Here is a 23,159-nt window from a genome sequence, read left to right as displayed (position 1 = left end):
TTACTGGCCAGGGGTGAAGGTTGAGGTTAAAAGATATTGTGCATCTTATCCCGTTTGCCAGTTAAGTGCCCCACTATAGAAGCCCTCTGGTACCCTTGCCAATTATTGAGGTTCCATTCGAGCAGATCGCTATGGATCTCGTGGGACCCCTGGTAAAGTCGGCAAGGGGGCACCAATATATATTAGTCATCCTAGACTATGCAACCAGGTATCCAGAAGCAGTTCCTTTGAGGAAAACTTCCTCTAAAGCCATTGCCCGGGAATTATTTCAATTGTGCTCGGAGACTCTTGTAATAATGATGAAAGGGAACAGACAGAACCTGAAAGAAGGTGACCTGAAGGTGTGCCGTGTCAGTATGCCTAAAAGGGGGCATACCCAAGTAGTAAGACAAACGAAAAGAGATAAAAGAAAAAAGGGGGAAGGGGAGGGTGGGACAACCTTCTGAATGTCCGACAGGGCTGGGAGGAGCCGAGGCCATCTTATAACGGTGAGGCTCCTCCCACAAATACAGGCAGGCCTGTGTCCCACCTTCCTACTTGTGCTCGGAGACTCTAAGAATAACGATGAAAGGGAACAGACAGAAACTGAAAGAAGGTGACCTGAAGGTGTGCCGTGGTCACGTGGTCAGTATGCCTAAAAGGGGGCAAAAATGTACAACAGACAGCGAGATGAAAATGCAAAGTTTATTTAACCAGAAACAATCAATCAGTCAAATGAAGAAACGCTTGGGACATCTCTGACACTGACTCCGGGATGTACCTGGCATATCATGCAGACCTCCACCTGCCCAACCTCTTAATGATGTGCACGAGGACCCCCTGACGTGAAGCCGCAGAGGCTGCCCCGATCCTAAAAGAATGACCCAAGTAGGACTTGGGATTGAGCTCTAAATTCCCCAAAAGAGTGCGGCAGTATTTGATAAAAAGTGCCGAAGTGAGCGGGGCCCCTTTAAAGGGCAAAAGAGGACTATCCCTGGGTTGTCCTGCCAGCTGGACCAACAAAACATCAAAAACCATGACTGGGCACCAACCAGAGTTGATCCTGAAAAACCTGATATCTGTACCGGATACAGTCTGTTGCGTCTTACATGCCTCTAAATGTAACAAAAAATGGTCAGGATACCTGACTAGTTGACTAATGGACAAAGTACGTGACCCAGCCCCGGTACGAGCAAACTCCCCTAGCCTAAGAAAACCGTAGAAAGCCAAATAATTTGCTGCCTTCAGTACCAGACTAGGTAATAGCCAAAAGGAGATCTAGACAATATGACTGACAAGGCACGGAAAATGTCCCCGGAGATAGGAAGCCTATTATTGGGGCTCGGAGAGCTACTCTTCTAAATACTAATAAGAACCACCTTGACCGCGTGAGCCGCAAAAACCGAAGGTCTACCGGGATGTTGTAAAGAGAAAAAAATGCTGCACGCCCGCCAAGTAGCCCTTAATTGTACCGTGAGATAACCTGAGCTGGGAAAGACAGTATGCCACAAAAGCTAAAATGCATTGAACGTCCAAACAATCCGACCTGGGGTACAGGGTGCGAAACGTCTGAAATGCTCTCCAAGCTGTGTGGTAAGATATCCATCTTTAAAATGCCAACATATGTGTACAGGAGCTGGTTGGCAAGTGGTTAAGGGACAAAGTTTGTCTAGAGAGAGTCTAGGTAGGTGTAGGGATTAAAAAAAAAAGAGTCAATTTTTTTCCTATGTAAATTGGCAATTGGGGTCTGTTTTGTATAGTTTATGATAGAAGCCCCCAAATACTTTAGACATAGTGAGAGGGCAGTAGGTAGGGGTGCCATTGGTCTGTATGAGAGAGTCTGGAATGGAGTGGGAGGGGCAAGGCTTTCATTTATTTACCAACAAATGTGGTTTATTGGAGAATTCATAGAATTTCTGTTTAGACCATAGAAGGGATTTATCAACTTGTTTCATGTCTAGGGACCCGATGTGGTTCCGAAAAAAAAAAAATGGTTCAGAGCCTAGCCACCATGTGGGAAAGCCACCAAGAGTCTCTCAGCCTTGCGAAGCTTAGACAAGAGAGAGGAACATTGGAAAGCTGCATCTCTTTTCAGACGAGACTCCGCAGAAATGCAGTGCCCCGGAATACAGCTTTGTGCACCTCCCTTTAGGTGGAGGCCCCAGGAACTGTGTTTGCATTGAGTTGGAAGTAGTCAGTTAGACTGTTGGATAGGCATTCCCTAGTTTCTGGGATGTGAAGTAGGGACTCGTTGAGTCGCCAATGACATGTTCTTGGGGAACCTGAGGACAGAGTGATGTCTAGGTGAACAGAGGAGTGATCTGACCATGAAGTAGGGTGTATTTCTGAGGACACTGTGGATGTCAGAAGGAGGGAGGAGACAAAAAAAATAGTCTAGTCTGGAGTAAAACTTATGGGGATGAGAATAGAACATGTATTGCCTATGTGTGGGGTGTTTAATTCTTCAGGTGACCAGAAGGTTATGGGCTCTTATAAGTTTATGGAAAGATTTGGAGAGTTGATCGGCGCTAGTGGATGTTGTGGAGGAAAACATAATATGTCTGTCTCTCTTAGGTGACATGGTCATGTTGAAATCTCCACCTATAATTTTTCTAGGATATCAAACTTTTCAGATAAAAATTTAACCTGCCCAGAGTTAGGAGCATAGACATTCCCTATAGTAAGACATTGGGTTAGGAACGAACAATCTGGGACAACAAATCTGCCATGAGGGTCCAGGTGGGAGGATTTGATACGTAAGGGACATGAGCGATTAATAAAGATCGCCACACCTGCCTTCCCAGATGGGTCAGAGGCCATGAAAGTGGTCAGGTAATTTTTATTGGCAAATTTGAAGGAACCCCCAGGGTGGAAGTGTGTCTCCTGGATCAGAATTACGTCCGCTTTAGAAGATTTATACTCTTTCAAAGCCAGCCGTCTCTTCTGAAAAGAGTTTAAGCCTTTGACATTACAAGTAAGACATTTCAGTGCCATAATAACATGAGTTGTTGGGGAAGCACATAATAAGCTATGTAATAGACATCAGGTGGAGAGTTCCATGGTGTGCATGACATAGAAAAAATACAAAATATCAGAATGAAATTGGAAAAGTCGGTAGCATTGTGACATAGATATATTAAATCAATGGAATGTAGCAACCACAGGTCAAAAAGAAGACCTGAATAAAAACATAGAGAAGAAAAGAACAAAGATAGTAAAAAACAAAACAAAAAAACCCATCATCATTTTATCCAAAATGAAACCTGGAAGGCAAGATGTCTCTAGGAAGCCCAGGCCATAACTGTGGGCAAGGGAGAGGCACGTGAGGGTCTCCAAAAATGGGGGAGGGAGGGTCCTCCGTCTTTCTCTGGAATAGAAAGCCTGGAACAAAAAAAGTAAATGACTGGTAGCTAAAAACTTCAAACCAGGATGTGGTGAATGCATCAGTCTGCGCACCCCACGTGCAGGGGTGAGTGGTCTCACTAAAGGGGGAACTGGCCATACATAAATGTCAGGGGCCAGATAACAACAGAGCACTCAGCTAGAGCACTAATCAGCAGTCCTCAGGTTGGGAAACTGGAGAGAGGGTGTCTATGAGGTGGGAAGGTGGCCTTGTGTTGCTTCTGTCTCACTGGGGCCAGATGCGACTCTGGGCTGTCAGCAGGCTGGGGGTGCCGGGGAGTCTTCATCAGGGAGGTGTGGCAGGCCCAGGTTGCGCAGGAAGTAGTCACTTTCCTAAAGGTCATGTGGTGAGTACTGTATGCCATTTTGGGAGGTGAAAGGGGAACCCCCAACAGTATATTACTTTGTGTGTCTGAAGGTGCAATGTCACAGGGCAAAGATTTCTCCTTTTAGCCAGCATTATGGGAGAAACAAATCAAAATATTGACACCTTAACTTTTGGACATATCCTGCTAATCTACTTTTTAACACTCATTTACCCCTTAAAATGGTCTACTTACTTTATTATCACAAAATATATCAGAACTGAACCTCAACAATTTTACAGTAAGGTCTTGCAGCACTGAGGCAAAATGATTCATTCTTTCCCACTACTAAGTAAAGCCTAAATGGTTTACATTTTGTGTTATTTTAGGGTCAAATCTTCATTCTGTTTTTCCAAGTTTATTCTTCAGTTTTATATTTTAACATAAAGCTAAAAGATTAAAAGAAAACATAATGCAAAACAGAAAGCCATTTCATGTTCTTTTTATGAAATACATTATCATAATTTTAAAATGTTTACAAAATGGATTGCACAATTCAATGTTCCTTAGAAATTCACTAATGGAAGCTTAATTTATTACATTACTTAATGAATGTCTCTGTGTGGCAATATGAATCACATTCCTACTTTAAATTACATATTTAAACATATTTGTATATTCAAATTTAACCCCCACCAAAGCACATTTTATTTGTAAGACTTTTAGTGAAAAACAGTGAGAATCTATATATTACAAAAAGACAAAGCAAAATATATTCAACTGACATGCGATCAAACACTTTCTTTAAAGGTATATTTTACAGCTTACTAAGAACCAAAAACATTAACCACTTCATCTTTCAAAGCTGTTTACCACATATGGGCGAGAGCAGTTTTTATATTTCAGCTATATGATTTAGGCCCCTTTCACATTGGGGCGGTTTCCAGGCACTACAGCGCTAAAAATAGCGCCTGTGTAGCGCCTGAAAAAACTGTCCCCTTTCACTCCAGTGTGAAAGCCGGAGGGCTTTCACACTGGAGCGGTGCGCTAGCAGGACAGTGAAAAAAGTCCTGCTAGCCGCATCTTTGGAGCGGTGAAGGAGCAGTGAATTCACCCCTGCTAAACCGCTCCTACCCATGGAAATCAATGGTGCAGCGTGGCTATACCACCGGCAAAGCGCCGCGCAGGGGCGCTTTGCGGGTGGCTTTAACCCTTTTCGGCCACTAGTAGCCGCATACCGCTGCTAAAACGATGGTAAAGTGCCGCTAAAATAGCGGCGCTTTACCGCCGACGCCCACACCGCCCCAGTGTGAAAGGGGCCTTAGCAACAGCTCTGTCATCACTTGCAGGAAGAACAAATGTTAATTTAATTTTTTTTTTTAATAGGAGCCTGTAAAGCAATTCCTGTAATTAGCAGATTGCGGGTGCTGTGTCAGGCTCCTGTAGACTGTCAGTGTAGATGTCTGCTGGTACCACATACAAGCAGGAAGAATCAATGAACTACAATGGCACTTACCAGTGCCCTCATATTTCATTGAGAACTAAGAACCATTAGCCACAATTGTTGAGAGTAGTTGTATTTCTCTCATTCAAAGAGCTACGGGAATGAATTACACAGGTGGGGGTGGAGCACCGCATGGACGTTCTCTTTTTTGTATAATCTTTATTTAACATTTTAGGCATTACAAAACATGAAATAAAGAGAACAACAAAAATCAAAATTCACAGTACTGAAAAAACACTTAAAAGCAGTGATGTAAATCAGCACAGTACGATTATTGCAAGTCCTCCCTGTCCCAGATAAGGTCCCTGTCCCTCCCCTGTCAATCCCTCAGAGAAACACATGGTGCATATGACAAATTTTGGACTGCAATAGATTTTTCAAGGGGGACCCATAAGTTAGTGGAAGTGTGAAACCTCCAGTTAATAATACGCTGAAGTGCAACTGCTCAGTAGAATTGTAAAACATCAGGTATTCCCAAGCCCTCTGCCTGTTTGGACCACTGCATCAATGCCATGGCAAGTAGTGGTCTCTTACCTTTCCATATAAACTTAATAAAGAGGCTCTGAAGCTCTGCAAAGAAGCACCGGGGTAGGGGCACAGGTACCATCTGCAGGAAAAAGAGTATGCAGGGCAATATAGTCATCTTAATAATTTTTGTACGACTAACCCATGTCAAAGTCATACTGTCAGACTGTGGGTCTTGGCAAATCTTCCTGAGTAGGGTAAAATAATTATGAATGTAAAGTGTGTATAGACAGTCAGTAAGTTGGATGCCCAAATATTGCATAGAAGGGGGTGCCCAGGCAAAGAGAAAAGCTCCATTCAGGGTTGATAGCGAGAGCTGGGGGGTGGTAACTGGCAAAATTTCAGATTTAGCATAGTTGATCCGAAAATTAGTCACTTTACTATAAGCTGATCCATCAGTTCCTCCATCAGGTTGGGCAACGAGACAAGGGGATCCATAACATGGAAAAGCGACATTATGGCGGACACAACGGACACTTTTGACACATTTTTGGGACCATTCACATTTACACAGCGATCGATGTTATAAAATTGCACTGATCACTGTGTAAATGTGACTGGTAGGGAAGGGGTTAACACCAGGGGGCGCTGCAGGGGTTAATATGTTCCCTATGGGAGTGATTCTAACTGTGGGGGGAGGGGACTCACAAGGGGAGGAGACCGATCGATGTCCCTCTGTACTGGGAACACACCATCGGTCTCCTCTCCTCTGACAGCACGTGGATCTGTGTATGGTCCTGCAGTGTTCCCAGGCAATTGTGGGTACCCGGTGGACATTGTCCACATAAACTGAGAGCTTGTGTTTCACAGAACCCATAGAAACTTCTCTAATATTCGGATTATGTTGAATTTTACGAAGCAGTGGTTCTAGACTAGTGCAAACAGGAGGGCTGAAAGCTGACACCCCTGTCTCGTGCCATTCCCGACAATGGGGGAAGGCAACCATCCACTCTAACCTGAGCATTAGGGGACATAAAGAGTGCTGAGATCCAGAGCAACATATGGGGGCCAAGACCCATCCTCACCAGTACAGCATTAAGAAAGTCCCAATCAACACAATCAAACACTTTTTCCGCGTCGGTGGATAATATCACATAGGTAGGGAAATGGTCATGCATACGGGCCCAGTAGATGAGCTGGAGAGCCCTAATAAAATTATTCCTAGCCTTGTGATCTACTATAAAGCCCATCTGATCAAGAAGAATTATTGTGGGAATGAGGTGTTTAAGGTGAATGGTGTACATTCTAGCAAATATCTTTAAATCTGTGTTCAATAGTGAAATTGAACGATAATTTTGGGGAAGGGTGTGGTCCTTCTCTACTTTGGGAAGGATCGTGATGTAGGCCAGTGAAGCTCCCTGAGTGAATGACCCTTGGTGGCAAGGGAGTTAAAAAATGCACGCATAGGAGTCTGAAACAGAGTGAAGAACTTCAAATAGTAACCATTTGTAAAGCCATAAGGCCCAGGCTTTTGCCATTTGGGAGGGACTTCACAGTAGCCAACAACATTATCTGAGATATAGGTAGCTCCAAATTAGCCTGCTGATTGGGGGATAGGCCAGGAAGGCTGAAGGAGAGAGATAGGCCTCAATACGGGACTGCTTGCATGCAACCTCTATAGGAGAGGAGTCCAGGTTGTATAGGGCTGCATAGTAATTGTGAAACAAAGAAGCAGTTTTCGAAGTATGCTGTACCGCTGCACCCAACGGGGAGTGTAGCTTACAGACATAGGTAGAAGCACAATGTTTATGAAGCACCCTCACCAACATCCTACCGCATTAATTACCATGTTCATAATACTTGTGTGGGCGACAAAGGGCAGTCGCAAATTCGTTGGTCTAAAAGTTTATCATGGATCCATGATGCATGTTTTCATCTACCCACAGTATACAGCATACTTACACTGAATGTAATAGCAATGGGTTTTGCTTTTGAATGCACTCTTCATGGTATACCAAAAATATTAAAGTTTTGGGTTTATTTAACCACTTGTAGCATTTAAAATTGCACATACCTGTGGGAATGGAAAAATATTAAGGGCACATTGTTATTAAAGGTCTGTATAAAAAATGCATGTGCAAATCTTTGTGTGCATGTGGAGACATTCAACCAGGGGACAAAATTGCTTAGGCTGTTACCGGAAATAAAGATTTTTATGATAGGCTTTTTCTTGTGAAAGCATAGCATGACAATTTTTTGTATCTGCCGTTTTGCCTTTGCCAATTTCATTGATTAGCAGTAGTTTTTAATCTTTTTAATCATTGATAGCCTCAGTTTGTTTTCATTTCAATAAATAAAGTAAAATGTTATGGACGGTACAAAAGATGCATTATAATGCACATTTCAAATGATGACCACATAGTATACATTGAAAATCTATTTATAATTAACTAGACAGGATTGCTGTGTATATAAACCCACAATGCAAGCATACTGTAATAATTATCCTTGCTCTTGTTCATTTGCTTTAATAAATTAGGCCCAAGAAAACAGTTATTGATATATATTATTTTTTTATGTTTAAATGTAATGGGTTATATACAAGTCAGTTAATTTGTTTATATGTTTTACGAGGTTTGAGTAACATTAAAACTATAAATGTAAAGGATTAATAACATTTTAAACATATGATGTCATTGATAAATCTCTTTTTTCTCTTTTATTTTTCCTTTAGTTGTGAAAGGGTCACCCCCTGTGATAACCCTGATTCCCCGCCCTTCTATCAAAAACCCCATATGTCAAATCAGAACTGACCTTCCAGCTTTCATAATATCTTGGCAAACAATCAAGGCAGCTGTTCTGCCATTATTGGACGTGCCCCTTGGCATCATGATCTTGTCTCTAACAAGCTAAATTTGATTCCTTTCAAATTGGGACTTTTTTTTCAAACAGGCAACGGAATCCCATTGTTTCATATATTTTTAGCTTATAAACATGAAGCAAACTTTCACCAAGGAATATCCTAGATAAAAATTCACTGAACCAATTACTTTTTCCTGTAGCATTATCTTTGTTAAAAGGTTTTATAAAAGAATGACATCAATATTTGTAATTTATGCATATATGTAGTATATGTACAATATGGTGCATGCCCATCATTTATTAAACAGTGATTGCATTATTCAAAATATAATTAAATTTCTTAAGAATAGTGCAAGGAGATTAGCTAATAGGGAACACATTTCTTGCCGATATATCATTCAGAACATCTTTTCTGTCCCAGGGATTGCAAGAGGACACAGAGCCATATGATGAGAATGGAAGAGAAACGGTTAAAACTTAAGCTGCATAGGGTTTTTTTTACTGTCAGGGCGTTATGGATGTGGAACTCTCTTCCACAATCGGTGGCGTCGGCTGGAAGTGTGGATAGTTTTAAAAGACTCTTGGACATGCATCTTCGCAAAAATAATATACAGGGAAATGATCTTCTACACACACACACCAGCACAGGTTGAACTGGATGGACTGTTGTTTTTATTCAACCTCACCAACTACATAACTATGTAACTATGTAATGCAGATCTCAATTACATAAAGGAGGTGGATGACTTTTTTAGCAGCAATTTTTATCAGCCCTGGCGTGATAGAGTACAGCATGAATTGCTGCTATATTAGAAGATATTTTGGTATCTCTAGCATCATTGTTGCATCATAGTTTTATTGAACATGTTGAGAACTAAAACAATTTCTTATGTCCACCATTTAATGATAATATGAATGCATCATTAGCAAAAAGCAGCATTCATGCCTTTTGACAACTCACTGCAATGCAGGGCATTGGTGTTGATTTACTAAAACTGGAGAGTGTAAAATGTGTTGCAGCTTTGCATGTTAGCCAATCAGTTTCTAACTTCAGCTTGTCCAATTAAGCTTTGATGAAAAACCTGGAAGCTGATTGTTTTCTATACAGATCTTCACCAGAATTTGGACTCTCTAGTTGTATTAAATCAACCCCAATGTGTTTTTTCTCTTGTCTAAGCTTTTAGAAAACACTGCAAATGCAGGACAATGCATGCAGGTGAGTAGTTTCTAAAGGCATAGAGGTAGCAAAAGTAGTGGAAACTTGACTAATCCTGAACTGCTTTTTTGACTGAGGGACCAGCAGTGGGAAATTATTACAATAAGGGCAGCCCACATGCCAATGTGCCATTTATGTATGACAAAAGGTTATATTAACCTCCCTGGCGGTATGATTATTTCAGATTTTAGGTGCTGAAAGCGGTACAATTATTTTGCATGAAAATTTGGCGTTTTATATTGCAGTCCTGTAATTCGTAGGAATAACTCACTTAAATCTGTCCAAACCAGAGTCTAGTAGACATCCCGGGTATGATAAAGTTTGAAAAATGAAATCATAAATTATAATATAATAAATAACTATAAATAATTATACCAAATAATAATATAATAATAATAATAAAAAAATATTTAATAATGTAATCAAATCAAAAACACAGAAATTTGCTCAGTTGCAGAATTGTCACTGTCATTACTTTTCAGTGTTTGGTGACAATTCTCCCCACAAATCGCTATCGCTGAATTCTGCGAGTGATTACAATTTATTATCGCTGTTTTCTAGCTGGTCTAAAATCATTCTTGATGTAAAGGGACAGTTTTGGTTGCTATGGACAATCTCCAGTTTCCAGGCATAAAGAACCGTTTTTATATTATAAAACTGCATGCAGGACACTGGACAGAACACTAGGGACAAAGTGGATGTGAAATAATTACATACAGCAATGTAATCTGTAAGATTACATTATACTGTATGTAATGTGTGTGTTTTACTTTTTTAATTTGGCGCCGTTCTCCGTCCCCGTTCGTCGCAACGCTCGCAGGGAACAGAGATCGGCTCCGTGATAGATCGAGCGGAGCACGGCTCGCTCGTACAGCAGGGGGATATCACTGGATCCAGGGAAGAAGGTAAGTAACATCTCCCTGCATTCAGCAATGCGGTCCCGAGTCTGGCTCGGGGTTACTGCTTTTGGTATAAAATCTCCACCCTGAGTCAGACTTGGGAATACCGCCAGGGGGGGTTAAATGAACAAGAATAAATCCAGCATAAAATTGGACTATGTCCAAGACTGTATTTACCATAATGGATTATTGGTACAGTGTATAGAACAGCAAGGAAAGAAAGGCAGCAACAAGTCTCAATAATTACAAACCTAATTTGTGGCTAAATTTAGCAAATTAACTGCAGGAGCAAATGTGAATAGATTTAAAAACTCACTATAGTCCAAGCAATTTTAAAGCTGAACCCTAGACAGATATAAAATAACCTGATTGATGCTGTTGTTTATTAATTAATGTATCCTTAATGTATTTTTAAAATGCAGGGTAGGTGCCTACATTTGACATGGTATCAGCCTCTTGCAGTTCCTGCACAGCATTGGGACTGCATAGACTGGGGGAGAAAAAAGTTGCTTAAAATGTCAATCAGTTGTATTGCAATGCAAGATAGAGCCAAGTGACAGAGAGATGAGCTTATTCATCTGTTGCTTTTCATTTCGCTCTCCAGCCACTGTCATAGATGAGGTTCATATCTGCTAGGAACAGTTTTGATCAAGAATCAAGAGGAGTGTAATTGGAGCAACATGAAGGCGCAGGAGTTAGATAAAATAATGAGAGGTGGAAGCTTGGGCCACAGAATGGCAGATGACTGTGATCAGCAACCCTACTATTCTGTTTGCCTGATCACTTCCTGACCGAGATTGATGATGTTACCTGACTTCACCCTACCCAATAAGTCACATTGCATGACTTCTTCAGGGGTCCCTGAGGTGATGTGACACAAGGTAATGCATCGGGTGGAGTCAGGTGTCATCATCAAGCTCAATCAGGAATTGATCAGGCAAACAGAGGAGTAGTGGTGCCAGTCAAAGTTTTTTACATGTCTATGGAATTGTATTAAGCAAGCATTATTCTTGTGTTCACCGGATATTGTGCACATTAAAATATGAGTGTCAAATTTGAATGTTTTAATAAATGTCAAAGTTCTTATGGCAAGCACTAAGAGTGTATCCAATGTATACTTTACAACATACCTGAAAAGAGGCGTAAACATGAAGGCAAGGTGGTAGAGATTGGGGGTGGGGGAGGAGGCTCATTGTCACATTGTAACTTTCATAATCTATAGGTCAAAAACTGAAGCTGATAACACATCTAGAGCGATGAAAATGCACACTGTGAAAAAAAGGAAAGTATTGAAGCAGAGTACAGTGAAATATGGAGATTTATTTATTAATAAATTTGGACTCTTCATTGAAGACATTAAGGGGGAAATTTACTAAAACTGGAGCCCTGTGCATGGTAACCAATCAACTTCTAACTTCAGCTTGTTCAATTAAGCTGTGACAAAAAAAAACCTTGACGTTTATTGGATTTTATGCAGAGCTGCACCAGATTTTGCAGGTTCCAGTTTTAGTAAATCTCCCCGTAAATTTCCAACATGGTGGTCTAAATTTATGTTGAATTGTTGCACACAGTTGGCGAAGGGAGTAATATATTGTGGTTCAATTATGAGACTTGCTTTTGCATACTTAGGAGAAATATATATAAATAAATAAATATATATATATATATATATATATATATATATATATATATATATATATATATATATATATATATATTTAAGTATTTTGTTCACTGCGTGATATGATTTGAGTATATTACTAGCACTGCCTGATTAAGGTTTTTCAAGACCTGTAAGTGTAATAGAAATGCAACAGAGGAAAAATATTATTATTATATATACAACATTTATATAACGCCAACAGTTTGCGCAGCACTTTATAATGTCAGGGCAGACATTACAGTTACAGTAGGTATCCAGTGTGACCTGCTGGTAAAAAATTACAATCTAAAAAAGACGGTCAAATGATACAAAAGTTATTAACTGGAGACGCACGCGTTGGACAATGCAGGACAGACGTGTTTGCTGAGAGCTCCGTCGAACCGGGACTGCCAGGCCTGATTCCCAGGGCCATTTCTCACCAAGATCATCCAGATTTCACCAGCACCCCTGTGACACATCGCAGTGCATGCAGTCTAGAAAAAAAGGGGTGCAATCACTGCTCCAGGCATTCGCTAACAAACTACCTTCTTGGCATTGAGAAATCTGAGCAGAGGGGGAAGATGTCCTAGAATGGCGCTGGCTCATAGGCTGCCTCAAACAGCTCCACACCGGAACAATCCCTGCCTGCAAAAGATCATGAGTACAGCTTACCTCTGTCTAAAGCTGATCTTGATGATAGTCTGTCAGCCATCTATGAAATGTTAGCTGATAAGATACACAGAGATTTCTAATATAGGAAGCCGCACAAATTTACTTGAGACTAAAGCCGCGTACACACGGGCGGACTGTATAGCCAACTTAGTCCGTCAGACAATCCGATGGACAGTTCGTCCTACTTTCGAATGAACGGACTTGACCACACACGGATGCACAAACAGTCCGTCGAAAGCTTGCGCGATGACGTGTACAGCACGTACGACGGGACTAGAAATAGGAAGTCCAATACACAGCAATGCAACCTTTCGCCGTGTAAATCCTTTCTGAGCATGCGCCATACTTAGTCCGTCGAACTAGCCTACTCACGAGCGGATTGTCCGCTGAAACCAAAGTATGACGGACAATATTACGGAAATTCCGAAATACTTAGTCCGCCAGACTGCACGCTGAAAAAGTCCGCTGAAGCCCACACACGAGCGGACTGTCCGCTGAAATGTGTTTCGACGGACTAAGTTGGCCAGACAGTCCGCCCGTGTGTACGCGGCTTAAGCATGATGAACTCTCCCTTGCTTACAATGACTTCAGGAAGGACTATGAAACACTTATAGATAGCTTTTCTTTCATGCAGGCAGATGTGGAGGATTTGGAAAATCAAAATTGTAGGAATAACATAAGGGTAAATGGTATTCCAGAATCTATCACAGATCTCACCTCTGAAGTGTCATAGAGCTTTTGCCTGACAACCCCATGTCAGCCTTTACATGTGACAGGATTCACAGAGCACTTCGCCCCTTGATAAACCCTGCATGATATAATAATGTGCATGAAAGATTTTCTCACTAAGGAATATATTATGAGGGCATCCAGAAATAAACCAAATATAGAGCTGCAAGGTATCAGAGTGCAGATCTACCTTGACATTTCCCCAGCCAACCTTGACTGAAGACACAGGATGAAAGAGGTCACTACAATCCTTTAGACAGCCAGAATTAAATATCACTGATGTTTCCCATTCAAACTGTCTGTGAGGCACAATGGCTCTATTTTCATGGTCTACAATATCATAGAGGGGAAGGACCTACTAGTCAAGTTGGACCTGCTGGAACCTGAACCCCCAAACCATCTCCCCTCAACACCCCGTTCTTCCCCTATTTTTTCTACTCCCTCTTCTCGCCGCAATCAAAGAGACCAAAGTAGATGGCGTCAATCCTTCCAAGATCAGGAATAGGAATCTCTTTCAAGTTTTCTAACCATGTGCTGTTCTTTTTTTCATTATTCAAATCTGTTTGACGGATGGTTCACTATCCTTTCATGTTATAAACTTTCTCAACGGCAAGATGGATCCTGACTAAGAGACCCCCCCTTTTTACTTTTTTTTACCCATTTACCCATACACATTTTTCTAATCTGTACCCATGTCTCACAGAGTTCAGTCAGATATGCTTTAAGTCCACCTCTGCAATGCACAGTGATGGAGTCACTAAATCTCACTACAAAATAACTTTTCTCCAGTTCCAGTTTACAATACATGATGGAATTGCAATTCTACCCCAGACTTCACAATATTACAGAACTCAATGTTCTTATCCTGATTATATTTGAAACCACTGCAATATAGGGTTGGATCCATAAATCACCCTTATGACTTTATATTTATAGCTGCTTAGGGATACCTGGCCATAACTTTTTAAATATATTCTGGGACAGAAAAGATGCAACTAATACTTTTTAATGTTCTTTTTTTTTTAGACCCCTACCTCTTTTTTATGTTTTTCCCCTCCCTTTCATTGAGGTTTAATTCTCTACATTGAGATATGACATTGCTTTTACTTTGAACTTAAATGTTTGCACTTTGCATAATGCTTTAATTTATTAATTTTTTTGGGTTATTCCTGAGGTTATGTTTAACCCCCCTGACGGTATTCCCGAGTCTGGCTCGGGGTGAAATTTTTATACCAAAAGCGGTAACCCCGAGCCAGACTCGGGACCGCATCGCTGGATCCAGGAGGATGTTTACTTACCTTCTCCCTCGGATCCAGCGATGTCCCTCCGCTGTACGAGCGAGCCGTGTCTCGCTCGATCTATCACGGAGCCGAGCTCCGTTCCCTGCGAGCGTTGCGACGCACGGGGACGGAGATCGGCGCCAAATTCAAAAAGGGAAACACACACATTACATACAGTATAATGTAATCTTACAGATTACATTGCTGTATGTAATTATTTCACATACCCTTTGTCCCTAGTGGTCTGCCCAGTGTCCTGCATGCAGTTTTATATAATAAAAACTGTTCTTTATGCCTGGAAACTGGAGATTGTCCATAGCAACCAAAACTGTCCCTTTACATCAAAAATGATTTTAGACCAGCTAGAAAACAGCGATAATAAATTGTAATCACTTGCAGAATTGAGCGATAGCGATTTGTGGGGAGATCCGTCATCAAATACTGAAAAGTAATGACAATTCTGCAACTGAGCAAATTTCTGTGTTTTTGATTTGATTACATTATTGAATAATTTTTATTATTGTTATATTATTATTTGGTACAATTATTTATAATTATTTATCATATTATAATTTATGATTTCATTTTTCAAACTTTATCATACCCGGGATGTCTGCTAGACTCTGGTTTGGACAGATTTAAGTGAGTTATTGGTAAGAATTACAGGACTACAATATAAAACGCCAAATTTTCATGCAAAATAATTGTACCGCTTTTAGCACCTAAAATCCAAAATAATCATACCGCCAGGGAGGTTAAATAGTTACTATAACCATGCACTTTAAGGTTTGATATCAATAATTCAACCTGGCATATCCGCCGTGCGGGGTGTTGTGGCAGGCCTGGTTTGTGAGTTTAGGACTTTTTTGTCCTCTTTTAAGATTTGAAAGGCCAGGTGACATTCTGTCCTCTGGCCCCCTTATGGTACTTTACAAATTACATATTTTTGCCCTTATGACATTGCTTATAATTAAATCGTTCTATGGAAGATTCTATCCCTATCGTTTTTCAGGTTTACGCAAGAGGATGTTCAGAGTATTGAATTAATTTTTTTTTCTCACATAATGTAATATTCTTAAACATTATGGCATATCTCTTATTTCATCTGTGATGTTGATGTTGGTAATGGCACAATATACTACACTAAACGTTCAATCATAGTACACTGCTCACATTGGTCACTCTGTAGCCAATATAATTTGCTCATATGTTCCCTTGAAAAATGGGTCTTAAGATTTTTTCACAGAGCATTCAAGGGTTTAACTCCCCACACAAATGCAAAAAAAAGCTTTAAGGCATTACAAAATACTGGGCGCGGACATTATCCTCCTTCAAGAAACTCACTTCTCATCAGCTAACCACCCACAGTACTTTGATAAAACCTATAACCAGTTTTATTACACTACATTCTCTAACAAATCTAGGGGGTAGCGTTCTTTATCCACAACTCAGCTATGTTTGAAATCCAAAACATCTATAAAGATGCAGATAGTAGATACATTATCCTGAAAGGCATAATGAATAAGTGTTCACTAACAATCGTCTCTATATACGCCCCTAAGGATGCACAAACATCTTTTTTCACAAAAATTTTTTAAATTCTAGATCGTTTTAGCTCCCCCCATATAGTACTAAGAGGAGACTTTAACTTAGCCGCACACCCCGCCTTAGATAGAAGCCGAGTTGCTCCCTCCTTGAAGGCCTCCTCCAAAACAATCAACCTCTCCCTTAGCAAATTTCAACTGATTGACTCTTGGCAAGCTCATAACACTGGGGTGAAAGCTTACACTCACTACTTACACCCACACGATTGTTATGCCAGACTTGACTACATTTTCAGTACTTCAGTACTATCTTATTAGCCAACTCCTCGAGAGCGGGAATGCACCCTTGTCCATGGTCTGACCATGACATGGTTGCATTTGAAACCTCTCATGTTGGTCTAGCCCCTACCCCATTGAATTGGCGTCTAAATGATTCCCTCTTAACTGATCCATCCATACTCCAAAACATAAACACACACATTGAAGAGTACTTTATAAATAATTCAACTGATGACATCTCCCCTACCTCACTTTCGTCAGCACACAAGGTAGTCCTGAGGGGACATCTGATCAGCATCGCAGCAGCTAAGAATAAAGCCAAACTCACTGAAATTAAGTTCCTTACCAGAGACCTTGATCATTTAAATAACAAATTAAGTCAAACACCCTCTCCTGGAATTACTAAACAAATTCAATCTAAACGTCAAGCCTTAGACATGATCCTATCAGTGGACACTGAAGAATCCCAAGGCCAAATTTTTGTTACAAGGCAATTCTACCTCCACCATGTTCGCAAAAAAACGAAACCAAGAACATAAACCTCCCCATGTCTATAAACTGCGCAACCAAACTGGTAACCTGGTTACCCACCCCCGAGAAGTCTTAGCCCTTGTACACACGGTCGGAGATTCCGACGGAATGTGTCCGATCGGACCGTTTTGTCGGATATTCCGACTGTGTGTGGTCTACATACAACTTGTTGGTAAAATTTTCAGACAAAATGCTCCGATCGGACATACTCCGATCATGTGTAGAGAATTCCGATCCAACAAAGTGCCACGCATGCTCAGATCAAATTCCTACATCAAAGCTATTGGCTACTAGTGTGAACGTAGTCCCGTTGTAACGAAATAACGTAATCACGTCGGATTTTCCGACAACTTTGTCCGACCGTGTGTGTCAGGGAACTCACCGTACGTATGCCCGTCCCCGTATAGCAGCAGTTCCCGTTCGTTCCAGGCGCCATGCGCGGTGTCTCCATCAGAGGCGTACGAATTCCAGGACGAACGGACGTATGCTAAACCGAACACGTGGATGTACGCCAATCCGAACACGCGAAAACACCCGCGCAAACTGAACGGATGTACGTCTTCACGCACGGACGGCCACTTCCACCAATCCTGGCTCACTTCCCTCTATATAAACAGGGTCCTGGCCTGACACCAGTGCTGGATCGTCTTCAGCTGTTCCTGCAAGACCTGATCGTTGCTCCTGTGACCTTGCTCCTGAGACCTTGCTCCTGTGACCTTGCTCCTGTGATCTTGCTCCTGTGACCCTTGTTCCTGTGACCCGTTCCTGATACCCACTCTTGAATTCCCCGTGTTGCTATCTCCTGGACTACCTCTGACCCCGGCTTGGACTTTCGACTTTGGCTTGTCTCCTGATTCTGTACCTCGTTTGCTTGCACGTTACCAGACCCCTTGCTTGTTCCTGATTACGCACCTGTCTCTTGTTATTGTACCGCATTGCCTGCCAGTTGCCGATCCTGCCTGTTCCAGACACGTAGTGCTTCCTGCACACCTGCTGACCTACCGGTGCCTACCTACGTAACCAGTCTACACCTCTTCTACCGTGAGGACCCAGCATCTCCAAGGCCTTCTACTTCCATCTGCAGGCACCTGCACCCTTTCGTGTCCTCACGCTCCCTGTTCCCATCTTCAGGGGCGTGGTGACCGGAACCGTGCGAGAGGCCACCCTCAGCAGTCTGACTCCGCTGTAAGGTACGTGACAGTACGATCCAGCCACACATGGAGTCAGACAGGGGGGCCTCACCTCTGGAAACTTTGTGCCAACAGATCTCTGCCCTTACCCAAGCAGTTCAAGGCCTGCAAGACGGTTACCATCAACTCGAGCAGAGGGTGGAATTATTAACTCCAAACACTACCGCCTCCCAAGGGGCTACAGCATCTCGGTCCGCCGGTCCGGCAACTCCAGCATCCATGCCTGCAATAGTGGTGCCATCCCCGGAGCCTCGAGTTCCTACCCCAGAGCGGTTTTCCGGAGATCGCAGCAAATTCCGTGCTTTTCGTAATGCATGTCAATTATACTTCCTGCTACAGCCTCGCACCTTCTCCTTGGAAAGTACAAAAGTTGGGTTCATCATCTCCTTGCTTCTGGGGGAACCTCAGACCTGGGCCCATCGCCTCTTGGAACAGGCCAGCCCTCTACTTGACACTACGGACTCTTTTCTGAATGAGATGGCTAAATTATACGACGATCCTCAGCGTGCCACCACTGCGGAGGCCAGTCTCCATGCTCTGCGACAGGGTCGCAGACCTGTAGAGGATTACGTGACGGACTTTAGGCGGTGGAGTTCTGACACTCAATGGAACGACGCCGCCCTACGTTACCAATTCCGCATTGGACTGTCCGAACCATTAAAGGACGAATTAGCCCGCATCTAAGTCCCCAGTTCTTTGGAAGACCTCATACAGGTGTCAATCCAAATTGACCGCCGTCTTAGGGAACGGAGAGCCGAAAGAGTTGGTCAGTTTCGCCCCACTTGGATGTTACCCAAGGTTCCTAATTATCCTCCTACCTCCACACCTGCTCCCATCTCCGAAGCTCCAGAGCCAATGCAACTAGGATTACTTCGCTCACCATTGTCTTCTGAGGAGAAGCTACGCCGGCGCCAGAACAACCTTTGCCTCTACTGTGGGGAAGCTGGTCACTATGCGAATACATGTCCAAATAAAATTCGTAAGTTCAAAGATTCACCTCTTGTATCCAATGCATTACCTCTGACGAAATCAATTCATATAGCTGTTCCCTTTTCCTTACAGCTTCCAGGAGGAACACTCCAGGTCCAAGCTATGATTGATTCGGGCGCCTGTAGTTGCTTCATTGACCATACTCTCGTTCTACAACACAACATTCCATTGGCACTCAAGCAACGCCAACTTTCTATACGGTTAGCAGATGGATCCAACATCAGATCAGGTCCCATTACCCATGAGACTCAACCACTGCTCGCCAACATTCTATCCGGTCACCAAGAATTAATCTGCTTGGATGTCATTTCTTCACCACTCTTCCCAATCATTTTGGGAATGCCATGGTTACAAGCCCATAATCCCCAAATAAACTGGATAACCGGTGAGGTAGTGTTTCGGTCCACTTATTGCCTCCAAAATTGTGTCAGGACCTCAAACCACCTGGTTCCGGTCATTGCCTGTTCGGGTCCTACATCTGAGCTCCAGGGGTTGGTCCCAACCACATACCACAAATTTCTGGACGTGTTTGACAAAAGAAAGGCGGACACGCTACCTCCTCATCGGGTCTACGATTGCCCAATCGAGTTATTGCCTGGAGCCGAAATTCCATTCGGGAGGATATTCCCTCTATCGGAACCTGAACTCCTGGTCCTCAAAGAATACATCGATGAGAACCTCAAGAAAGGATTTATCCGACATTCATCTTCTCCAGCCGGTGCTGGAATATTTTTCGTTGAAAAAAAGGACCATTCGCTCCGCCCATGTGTGGATTACAGGGATTTAAATAAAGTGACGATTAAAAATCGCTACCCCCTTCCATTAATTCCAGAATTATTCCAGAGACTTCGATCAGCCAAAATATTTACAAAGCTGGATTTACGAGGGGCCTATAACCTAATCAGAATCCGTAAGGGGGACGAATGGAAAACGGCTTTTCGGACACGTTTTGGCCACTTTGAGTATCTGGTCATGCCTTTTGGACTCTGCAACGCCCCAGCCACTTTTCAACATTTTGTTAATGACATTTTCAGGGACTTTTTGGATTTATTTGTAATTGTTTATTTGGATGATATTTTGGTATTTTCAGACTCTCTAGAAACCCATCGTGACCATGTGAAACAAGTTCTCCTGAGATTAAGGCAACATGGGCTCTACGCCAAGGCCGAGAAGTGCGAATTCGAACGGCAGACCATTCACTTCTTGGGTCTGGTAATATCAACAGAGGGAATAGAGATGGATCCTCAAAAGGTTTCAGCCATTTTATCCTGGCCACCTCCCACTGATAAAAAAGGGGTACAGCGCTTCATTGGATTCTGTAATTTTTACAGGAAGTTTATCAAAAACTTTTCCAGTGTTATAGCCCCCATCACGCAACTCACCAGCAAACAAAACCGTTTTCGATGGTCCACCGAGGCCCAAGCTGCGTTCGATAAACTAAAAGGATTATTCACATCGGCCCTAATACTCAAACACCCTGATCCTGCTCTACCTTACACTCTGGAAGTGGACGCCTCAGAGAGCGCTGTAGGCGCCATTCTGTCCCAACGCCAAGGGCCTAAATCATTAATGCATCCTGTAGCGTTCTTTTCCAAAAAACTAAATACATCAGAAAGGAACTACGATGTGGGAGATCGGGAACTTCTAGCAATCAAACTGGCTTTAGAAGAATGGCGGTACCTTCTTGAGGGGGCAACACATCCAGTATTGATTTTTACAGATCATAAAAATTTGGAATATCTCAGAACAGCTAAGCGTCTCAGGCCCCGGCAGGCAAGATGGGCTCTTTTCTTCTCCCGTTTTAATTTTCACATAACCTACAGACCAGGATCCAAGAACAGTAAACCCGACGCATTATCCCGCATGTTCTCTGAAACTGAAGCCTCATCCCCTCCAGACACTATTTTACAAGCTGGAAACTTCCTATTAACACAAACCAGTTTTCTATCACAGGTTCGGCAGTCGTCTCGAGGTGCATCAGTCCCTCCAGATATGAACCTCCAAGAAAAAGACGGTCTTTTCTGGCGAGGAAGCAAATTATTCATCCCTCAAAACCTTCGCACCTCCGTTCTACAGGTTTGTCATGACTATCCCCTGGCGGGTCACTTCGGGGGTCACAAAACGACAAATTTAGTTCAAAGGCATTTCTGGTGGCCAAACCTCGCGAAAGACTGCAGGAACTATGTTAGCTCTTGTTCAACCTGCCTCCGGAATAAAAACAGCAAAAATAAAGCCTGGGGATTATTGAGGCCATTACCTATCCCTGAAAAACCATGGGATAAGATTGCAATGGACTTTATTGTTGAGCTTCCCCCCTCTGAAGGATTTTCCTCTATTTTCGTGGTGGTGGATCGCTTTTCCAAAATGGCACACTTTATTCCCATGAAGGGAACTCCATCTGCAACCGAGACAGCCAGAGTATTCATTAGAGAAATTGTCAGACTCCATGGAATTCCCGGTGATATTGTCTCTGATCGTGGAGTCCAATTCACGTCAAAATTTTGGAAATCATTGTGTGAAACTCTGGGTATCAAGTTAAATTTCTCTTCAGCTTACCATCCCCAAACAAACGGGCAGACCGAACGCACTAATCAAACCTTGGAACAATATTTACGTTGTTTCACTTCTTTCTCTCAGGAGGATTGGGCTTCGTTACTACCCTTAGCAGAATTTGCATTTAATAACTCTACTCATTCTGCCACAAACCAGTCACCATTTTATTCTAACTATGGTTTCCATCCCTCCTTCTTGCCAACATCCTTACCGGATTCTCCTGTACCAGCTGTCCAGGATAGGCTGAATTTCTTTGTTATCAACAATCAGGTACTTAAAGAAACCCTTTCTAAGGCTCAGGAGGACGATAAAAATTTGTTTGACAAGAAGAGAAGGGGAGAATTGGATTTAAAAATCGGTGATCGTGTATGGCTGTCAACCGCAAACCTGAAACTGGCGTGTCCCTCTAAAAAATTGGGACCCAGATATTTGGGACCTTTTCCAGTTAAGAAGAAAATTAATTCGGTAGCCTATGAACTTGAACTTCCCGGCTCATTTAAAATCCATCCTGTATTTCACACTTCTCTACTTAAACCTGATGTACCCAATTCCTTTCCAGACCGGGAGTTATGCTCTCCAGAAGCTATATTGATAGATGGGGAGGAGGAGTTTGAGATCGAAGCCATTCTGGATTACAGGAAGCGCCAAGGACAAAACCAATACTTGATTAAGTGGAAAGGCTTTGGCCCCGAAGAAAATTCCTGGGAACCCGAAGCGAATCTTCATGCCCAGAGGCTTATACGGGCTTTTCATCGCTCTCAAAGGTCGGTTCAAAGGGGCACCCGGAGGCTGCCCTTAAGGGGGGGGGCACTGTCAGGGAACTCACCGTAAGTATGCCCGTCCCCGTATAGCAGCAGTTCCCGTTCGTTCCAGGCGCCATGCGCGGTGTCTCCGTCAGAGGCGTACGAATTCCAGGACGAACGGACGTATGCTAAACCGAACACGTGGATGTACGCCAATCCGAACACGCGAAAACACCCGCGCAAACTGAACGGATGTATGTCTTCATGCACGGACGGCCACTTCCACCAATCCTGGCTCACTTCCCTCTATATAAACAGGGTCCTGGCCTGACACCAGTGCTGGATCGTCTTCAGCTGTTCCTGCAAGACCTGAT

The sequence above is a fragment of the Lithobates pipiens genome, unplaced genomic scaffold (genome assembly GCF_037356315.1).
Source record: "Lithobates pipiens isolate NorthernLeopardFrog02 unplaced genomic scaffold, aLitPip1_a1.2 Scaffold_8, whole genome shotgun sequence".
Lineage (NCBI taxonomy): Eukaryota > Metazoa > Chordata > Amphibia > Anura > Ranidae > Lithobates > Lithobates pipiens.
The sequence above is the reverse complement of the archived record's forward strand: the minus strand, read 5'-3'. Positions refer to the sequence as shown.